The following is a 10,384-nucleotide window of genomic DNA, read 5'->3' as shown; positions in this document are numbered from 1 at the left end:
AGGTTTTAAGGATGGAAGTTACGTCGGACTTTAATATAATATAAATAGCCGGATAGGCTATTTATGATTAGACTTAACATTTTTCTCCTACTGCTATTTATTGAGCAGTGGATAACCAGTGTATGGCGTCGCTGTGTGGCTACGTAAAAATGTCTTAACGTATGTCATTTTAATCCTGATAAGGCACTCTAATTAATGCGAACGGAACACTTCACAACGTACTGAGGTCTTAGCTCATTTAGCAGTTAAACCAGCTGCCGGCCTCATGGAGCGGGTCGACATTGGAATTTTGTATTTGGTACATTTAATTTTATACCTAAAAGTCGATCTGTGCATGCTTAATAAGCAGAGTTTTTCAGGGGGTCCGGATAGCCTCCGGTGCCTTCATAAATTGCTCAATAGACCACCCCTGTAGATTCGTCTGATACATTACTCAGTGAAAAGCTGAGTTGTTCCCTTTCTTCTTTGAGGAACTGACGCTTATATGCAAACGCTTCTGCTCTATAGCAATGTCTACGTTTTAACGATTCTATCGAAAACTCCGTACGCCTCAAATAATTCACGACATGTATGATTTTAAAAATGCCGTACTTTTGCTTATTACACCTATTCTATTCTATTCTCTCTCTATTACAAAGCTTCTCCCTAGATTAGCACGATCTGCTACTTCCACACATGTAAGAAGTCGATTTTTCTTAGTATAGCTTTAATATTAAAATGCGCTTTTCGATAAAATAGCTCTTAAGTTAACACCTGAGATGGTGCTATGTCATACAGGTATCTTTCAATTAAATAACCTATATTATCTAGAATTGAATAGGTAACAATTGCCGATCATGCTCCTAAATTCAGGAATGTTCATTTTACACTGAAATGCTCGTTTATATATGAAAGGCAAGCAATCCTACGTGTTGACCACAAACAAAACGTTTTTGTCAATGGTTCGGTGTTTCTCCAAACGCTGATCATCCTTATATAAAGCTTAATTTTGTTGGTGTTTTTTTTTACAGTTTAAATTTTATTAATCATGTACAGCCTTTGCCGGCAATAGATTCCAAGATGCAAACGACATTGAAATATCTAATGCTTGGTAAATTATCAACCATGTCTGTTATTACAGTAACGTTAGTTCGGTTTAATGTTAGTTGGGCAAATGGGTACTTGTAGTTTTTTTTTGGCTGTATTTCAAATAAAATCAGGACCAACTGCATTTGTTTTGAGTTACGTTTATTTATCATTATCACTAGACTTAAGACTTTTATTGCTAAAAATGGATCGATCGACCAAACGTCAATTGAACATGCCCTCCAGCGGGTACGACATTCATTATTAGTAGACTATTGCCTTTTTTTACGTTGCGTAGGATCTGTGTCTAGCAAGTACGACATTCTCCGGGATCTGATTATCCTCATATTACGCATAACATTTTCCGTAGACTCTTTCTGCTGTCAGATTTTTTTGTCTACGTTCTAACACTTCATAATATGACGTACTAGGCTGGACAATAATATCGTACATATCCATTGGCATCCACTTTAAAAACTGTCCTATTACAATATAAATTTTTGTACACCCCCTACCCCTGAGCTACTAACCGCGCGCGATCGGTACCTTTAAATTTTCTCTGCTTAATTTAATGGCACGCTTCGTCCGACTCGAAATTCTTTAACGGCAAACATCGAACCAAGCGTCAAATTATTCTGTCGTCTGCTTTTCTTTTTTTTTTTTTTTCTATGTAACCCCGTAGAACATCACGGCAAAGTGTGATTCCTCGATAGCGTGTTTGCCTTTCATGTGGGATTCGCGTATAACAACACTCATTTTGTTAAGTCAATCCAACGGTCAATGGATAACTCTACAGTGGACCAGTCGGAACGTCAGACGTGGTTATTGCTGCAAAGCTTTGTCACTTAACGTATATGCGCATCCCAACGGCTCTTTTGTGATTAGCGGCGTCACGCCTTTCGCAGTCGCAGGACAGTTTCTATAGGCACGTGACACGCATAGAGTTATTCAATATTATGATTACAGCTTTTTCTTCCACTGGTAACGCTGCCTTTATCATCACTGTGGGCAGTGCTGGCAGTAGTATTCGAATCGCTACCCAGAATGTACCCATATATGCTGGTCGGTCAACAATTGCGTTCTGAGGCCGCCGCGGCATATCTCTTCGATCCGTCCGGTTCAGTTTGGTCTGTTCCGGCGTCATCTAACATCTAAAAGCCTGCCGATCCTCAGCTTTAAGAAGCATTGCTAAAGCGAAGCTCTTAGCACTTCGCAGCGTCGAAAGCCTCGTGATTTCTCGAACTTCTCCTTATTATTCGTGCCACCTTTCATTTCTTTGCTATTGTGTCTGTCTTTGACTCCGATTCTGCTTCAGTCTCGATTTAAGCTTTTTTCGCATTTACGTCTACAGCGAACAAAAAAGGATCGAGCGACAGAAACAGAAGAAGCCTAAGCGGGAACATAAATGTGCGCCATAGATAAATTGGCAAAACGATCCAATCCGCCTCTTTGCCTGCCCAACCCAAATGTTTTGCTGCTTCGTACTTCTGTGCCGTTTGTTGTCATCCCACTCTAGGTCGAATTAACGCAAATCGAATTTCCTTTGGTCCTATCACGTTATGTTGTTGGCCTCGTTCATCCGAGTACCTGACCTACCTGATTCATACTTCGATAAGAAAGGCAGGAAGGTCAATTCATAGTCGACGCTACCTTTCGGTAGAGGACGCAGTCCAGTCATATCTTTGTATAGCACAGACACGCATTCTATCACAACAGTTTACACTAACATCGTTTGTATGCAACCTGTAATAGGTTAGCGGCTATATGAAATACTACAACCAGTGAATCTTCAGCCTGGCAATCGAAATGTATTTTACGTGTATAAATTAATTTAACATGCAAATAAAATAATTAAACTCAGGCAATGCAATAGCATGCCTTTGTGGTTAATTTTTTGTCTAGCTTTTAGGATCATAGAAGCGAGCACGCACACCACCTGTCATAGTCTGACGTAGCCTACCGAATTTTATTTCAACATTTCCGAAAATTTCTTGCCTCTTGTCAAAGGATGGCAAAATCAATAGCGCCGAATCACGATGGGGCACTAACTGTTTGACACTGAACGAAAGCTTTGTGGCAGAGACAACAATCACGATTAGAAGCTGAAGGAATCAGCTACCCTTCTCCGGTGCGTTCAGCCCTCACAGGCTTCCGCCACCTGACGCCTATCGACCAACTTCGGTTAAGAGCTATCCAGGTAACTGGTCCAGCCAAATCCGCCTTGAATCGCTCGTCGGTAGCGGAGGCGAAGACAGACTTGGTAATGAATCATCGTAAATATATGCTATTTTTCGCGTGATGAGATGAACGAGCTGAACGCTGATGCTAGATCGTTTAGCGTTGCAGTATCGTTTCAGCGTTTTGCCCATTATTAAGCGTACGTATAGACGCGAACGAAACGATGAGCTGAACAAGCGCGTCGCAAAGAGTGACAATCGTCCACTTCGCTGTATGATGGCGTGGCAACATCTTGAAAAAGACCAACAACAGAAAGGCACCAAGAATATCATACTTAGTCCTCGTTTTTCGGGGACAAAGCCAATGGACACAATGATGAATCCAGGGTACGTGCGGTACGGTGGAGCCAGTTAGTAAAATTTCGACCTTTCTGTATACTCGATATAGCATAGTGCAGAATGGTTAAACGTTTTTGCGTTGATGTCGCGGATCGTTCTGTCTGTTGCAGAAATTATTACAGAAAAATATGATGACGCTAACGTTTACTCCATTCGACATCGGCTGATGAAAAAAGTTCAGACGGTTTGTATGCACTCATATACGAATGGTCATATCAACGCATACATTCGTAAACAAACGGTATGGGTTCGTTCTTCAGTCAATGCCCTACTCGACAACAGTAACAATGAGCGGGCGTTATATGGTGAATTTTCACTGCCCAAACACTTCCCGATGTTACGTCTTCACCATGCTTTCTACATCAAATAGCTTCTGCTTTCCTCTTCACGTCTCCACAATGGCTGTTAGATCCTTTCTTTGTCAGTTCTTCTATATCAATGTTAATCGTTGCCTAATTTCGGCTTCGCTCTCAACCTAGAGCAGGTGGCGCCCGTTGTAGCCTCTGCTACCTTTAGGATGCCAGATGTTGCATAGTTTACAGCTAATAATATTTAGAATTCGGCATTTCTTCTACACATAAAAGTATCTACACGTATGAGGTTTCAGTTGAGACGATTTCTTTAGCGATGGCAGCGGAAAGATCGCCATAATTTGCTACGAAAGTCTTTAGACAGGCTTTCTGTAAGAACTACTGTTCCTCGACTGAAAACAAGATATTGATTTGAGGAAATCTTTATTGTCACTTCAACAGATATTCATATGCTGCGCAGGTCGTTAAAAAATTGGCTACCAGCTTTTGTGCAAGGAAATCTATTGCACTTATTGGTCGTCAAGACAAACGATTTATCGGACACAATTTACCAAATACACAGCTTTTCTTCACAGTATCGTCACGAACACATACAGATCTTCACTGAACATGTTTGCATACATAGAATGCAGTATAACTGCTTGATCGTATGAGTTTATAAAACTTAAAAATTTTATGTTACGACAAAATATTATGTTAGATAACTGTGTGCATAGCTTCTGGACTTACAAGGCTGTCTAATCTCTGGGCTTTCGTCACAGGAAGGTTCCAAATCTGTAGATTTAATTTATTGTGGTAACAATCATCAACCATCTCCTACCTTTTTTAAGTACTGAAAAATAATGCTTTGAGCGCTTATTTAGTATTTCATTTTGTTAACTTTATTGTTCGCATGATTATTGCAGTAAGACACACACACACATATATATATATATCGTGTTAGTTTAATTTCTTTAATTAAAACCTGATAGCATTACGATACGTTGCTTTACTTTTATCATCGATTGTTTGCTTGCCCCCTTTATTCTATGCGCATTGCTCCGTTAGAGCTATTTTTAGTGTCTAGACAAGAGGCCTGACGCTTGTGATTCATTCAGACAAGACAATACTACTCAAAGGTCCTGGATTTATTCAGGTGAATGGCTAATACAATTTTTTGGACCGTACAGACCTTATATTTCGTTCAACAGCCTCTACCACCGGCTGCCATGGCGGATGTCATTTTTATAGCAGAAAAGGATGCTAGACACAGCCACTGCTACGAGGATTGCACGAGAAGCATAAAGGAGAAAAAAATGTGAGGGTACCAAGAAAGAGAAAGGAGACTGGTGCAAATCTAAGGAAAAACGAGGACAATTTCTTATGAGGCTCGGCCTAGCTGCCTCTAAGCTTTAGTTAGATAGGGGATGATAAACGCGTAAGCGGTGAATAGAGGGAGCGAGGAGCCACACTTCTATTCCTATTCTAAGCGCTGCTTATGTTGACTTCCTACTCGGCCGTTGTTCAGGTCACAATCAAAAAAAGGATGCATTTTTTGTTCGCTTATCGGACAGGGCCTTACCCAAGCATAGGTATGCCAGACAGCATAACTGCGTATATTATAAATCAAAATGTGACGTTTACCACAGATTGCCATTAAATGTTTTTTCTCAACTAAAATTTACTCACTAATTAGAAGGAACTAGGAACTCTGAAAACAGATAACTTGAGAATATATATGACATTTATGGTCAAGTATAATAATTATAAACTTGGCGTAGTTCAAGGCCCTCAGATAAATTAACAGTCTTTAGGATAATGGAGTGTATAGTTGCTTTATATCAATGTTTATAGCTGAGGAAACTCAGGAACTGGATTCTACAACGAAATAAAATTTACCAAATTCTTACACTGTTTCACCTTGAAATATAATCGATTTCGTAGCACCCAAAACGTCCTAGAACAAAGAGTGAACAAGCAATAATCTGCACATACTATGCAATCTATTACTTGACTGTATGTATACAAAGTAAAAAAAATGTTCAAAATAAAACGACAATCGTAGACCCTACAAAAACGTGACGTAAAAAAGCGTAGCTACCTCTAAATTTGGCTTTATTTCCTTGTCTGTTTGGCTAGTCTGTCTATTTCGCTCAGATATTTCGTAGAGGTTCATAGAGGCGTTCAGCTCCACCGGTGGCCGAAGCAAGCAAACGTCGATATCGTGCGTGCCAATCTAGAACAATTAACAGACAATAAGTATGCCTGCAAAACACACGTACCGAGTAGCGTGGCACGATAAATATCAGCCTACCGGCACAGATGTAGCGAGAGGTTTAACGGTCATATAAACAAGATTAGCAAACCTATCCGTAAATATATCCGCGACATTTTTAATCGCGTCCCAGCTTCCCTCCGTGCTAACCATGACAAGCGGGTCGACATACACGACCATTTATGTACTCCTATGCATCAAATGCTGAACGTGCAGATGCATTGTACGATTCGTCCCGTGGAGATTCATATATCCACGTAACTATGCACTATACATAATATTCAGGGATTTCTCAAGAGCGTTGATAAATGTTGGCCACTAGTCTAGCTAAATTACAGAGAGGTCACAGCTGCTAGCTGTCAACTAAAAACCTAACAAAATTCAACAAAATTCACAGAAAAACTATTCTGGCAATGTTGTACGGGAAGTCAACTACTTCGTTTAATCAACTGATCCGTAAATAGGTAAATATAAATTCGTGAATAAATAAATCCATCTGACGGTTGGCCGAATGTCTATATTGTGCTAAATCGATTTGAAAGTTACACAAAACTATTAGTAAGCGGTGCGCGAGTTATTTTGTACCGGTACTTGTTGGTGAGAGCTTTTTTTTTTTTATACTCCTCCACTTACATGTCCTAGCATGTGTTCATCGGCTGCTCTTGATACCAATTCTTTTTATCAACAAAATAACAATAAAACTCGTACTGGGGAAGGTAGGTCATCATTTTGGGATTTTAGCAGGGATCAGCTAGTACTCGATTTCGCCGTGCTGGCAAACTTAAAAATTCATCAAGACACTTCAGAACGCATTTTAGATACACACATAAATTAAGCGTCGTTTCCAAACAAGCTCCAACACTTGGTCTATTTGAAATTTTTTCTACCGTTTTGCATCTTTTGCAATTTTTAGCAGCTTTGAATCCTTGTCTTTTTGGTCTGCTATCAGCCCAAAACATTTATTTGCGAAATAAAGAAGAAATCTTTCAAAACTTAGTGGGTGGTTTAGGCTCAATTGCTACGATTGTGGCGACCCTGGTGGCTGTATTGGGTAGTCGTGACTGTCGGAACGCGAAAAAAAATATTCGTTGACATATCTCTTTTTGTTTAGATACACTGTTAGAAATAAAGCATTAAAGCACTTGAATGTAGGCGGTGCATTATATATATATATATATATATATATACATGTGAAGAAATATTTAAGCAGTTTTGTGCAAAGATGTGTTTTCAGGCCAAAGTTATGAGTAAACTGACAGAGGAATCTAAATACAAACGCTATCGTTGTGGTGAACCTTATAGTTACAGCGGTGCAGTTGACGGATTTGCATCACAACTGCGAGCAACACCTCTGAAATGTGACCGATGGCCGAGATGTGCCGAGCCTCTATTTTAATGTCTGGTTGGGAAAACCTGCCATTTGTTGAGAGGGTATTGCAAATCAATGATGGAAATCCATTCTGAACCCATTATTTCTATTCGATGATCAAGCGGTATGTCTCTTAGCTCTTAGATTTATTTTCTTAGAGTAGAGTCCGTCTCTAATCGCATCTGCGTCAACGTCCGTTCTCCCGATGAACACATCGAAACAATACGCATAAGCTGTTTGGCCATTTTTGCGGTTAAGAACGCCTACGAAGCATATAACAACCTTGGAAACCTCTTAATTTCTCTCTTTACTCTTGCAGATTGCTTCTGCTGCCTGTATCGAAATTAGGAGAGCAGTTTACTCAGTCGCTCTATTTTGATGGCCGTATGTATGTCTATACTGTCAAATCGTAAAATCTGCCTCTTTTTATCTGTAAAAGATTGAAAGCAGCGAGAGCAAGTGGCGTCTCTGGCCTGTGAGGTGATAGTGCGAAGAGAGGAATGAAACGCTCAGGGATACGGGGGTTAATCGTTTTAGTTGTATTGTATCGTCTTGCAACTCGCGGTGTTTTCTTGTCAGTTATTCACCCTGTTGATTGGCGGCCGGTTCATCCCGGTTACTCGGACCGAAAAGCCAGGTGTGAGGTCTTTATTTCTAGGTTAGGACCAGTTTAACAATTGGCAGCTACCGGACGCCGATTCCGCATTATAGAAACGGATTAGCGATTATTTCTAACAAGGGAAGGCCTTAGGTGTCAATAGAAAGCCATATATGTTCTAGGCTAATCTCCAGATATGTTTCTGAACGAATGAGTGGGTTCGAAATGGTTTATTAAATCATTTAAATTACAGTAACATATTAACACATGATAATTGACCGACAATGCGCACTGACGAAGCTTCCAATATGCTAACCATGAAATTCTACATGAGAGTAGTAAAAGTCGCCAACGATTGAATTATAGTATCCAGAGTTCTTGACAAATGTTTATCTAGGACATTGATACTTGCCGTTGACTTGATACGTTTAGTGCCACATTATAACGCCGTTTCGCATAATCGTATCACACCATAATAAACTCCGGGAGTCACTCTGAGCGGATGAAGAGGGACTTGCGAGAGGTGGACAAGGAATGATAAATATCAGCCTCCGTTCTATACCTAGGTCAGGCCGAGCGTTGAAGTTTAGTCTCAGTCCATTATGAAAAGTTGCGTCGGAGGATGCCGCTTTTATTCGAAGCCACCAGCGGTGATAGGCAGGCGACAAGGATAAGTTATATTGGTGTCTCTGTGGCCTCCGATCCAGCAGGAGCCTGACTGGCGTGTTCTTTAGACAAGACGAAAAATAGACGGTACTATTGTTACCCACCGTATCCTTACGTCTGCTCAACCAGTACGAATGTTCATTTGCCTCTACGCTACGAAAAGAACATTGTGCCATCTTTTTTCTAGATAAGCACTGCTCAGTATAAAGGCATTATATTGAATTAAATAACAAATAATAGATGAACAAAAAGAGTGTGGTTTGATATTAACAGAACCAGCAGGTAATTAATTAGATATAACTTGAGTTGTATTCAAATATTTACAGTCAAAGTATGATCAAGATCGGCACATGCGTATTTTGTCACGGGCACCAACTTCATGGTCGCTTAATAATCGAACTAGGTTATTCGAACTTATCCCGTTATGAAACAAGATAATATATCTTGTTTTATAACGAGATAACTTTTGACCCATTTTTATTAGGTTTTTGTCGCCGTTAGCCCAGTTGGTTAAGTTCTAAAAAGATTAATTTTCGATTGTGAGAACGACTGCTGTACACACTGTTAGCGGTCGTTCTCACAATCGTTCTATTGTAGAAAAATAAGATTATCATAATTAGTCGACCTATCTGTCTCAGCAAGTTGTTTCTGCGCTAAAGAAAAATATTATTTACCGTATGCATAATAAACACCTTACTTCAGTGCTTCGCGTCCGATCCTCGGGAATTAAACGTAGAGAGTTGAAATTTACTGCTTCAGTAATTTCAGGCGATACGTGATTTAAAACAGTTGTGAGCAACAGTTTTTCTGCCGAATTCTGTATAGACTTTGGGACGGATATCTAGGATTAGCGTTTGCATCCTGGCAGCATGCAGTATCCATTATCGGATAATATACGAATTGCATAGTAATTACAAGGTATAGACGAGACTGTTAGAAGGGGATCGTAATTTCAATCGTTGTGTCCTTAAGCCATTATGTCACTCCAGCTGGTGGAATCACTCAGTATATATATGTTAGTATATGTTCAATAAGGGCTGCAATAAATTGCGAAAAGTCTATTTTCTCGTGCTGATTGATGACTGTCGATATAAGAAGATGCCATAATCCTGCAGTGATTTCTCTTTGGTAGCCTCTGTTTCTTGTACTTGTGCCACAAATACGGAAACTGCTAAGAAAATGCGAAATAACTGAGTTAAACTTGTCGTCGCTGAATGCTTCGATTCCAACGTAATGAAGTTTCACGCACTAGTCAAGCACTTCATTTGATATTCGAATTCGCTTTGCTATCGATAAGGGTTAGACTTATATTGTTCAATCCAGGTCAGATGTAACTTCCCTCTGTCTCTCTCTCAAGGGCTTTGCTGGTCCTTCCGGCTTTGACTCATCCACTCGATTTTCTGCGCATGTCTGCTTTTATACTTATGTTGAGGGGGCGTACAGTGGGGGTGGCAGGAGGGGAAATGGATGAACAAGGTGTTTCAGGAAATCGACGATTCGGGACACCTTTTGCCCATAGCCGTCCTACAGTCCCATTTTTCGTCT

Source organism: Varroa jacobsoni, unplaced genomic scaffold, assembly GCF_002532875.2.
Source record: "Varroa jacobsoni isolate VJ856 unplaced genomic scaffold, vjacob_1.0 scaffold_457, whole genome shotgun sequence".
In the NCBI taxonomy this organism is placed as follows: Eukaryota; Metazoa; Arthropoda; class Arachnida; order Mesostigmata; family Varroidae; genus Varroa; species Varroa jacobsoni.
Note: the sequence above shows the minus strand (reverse complement) of the source record.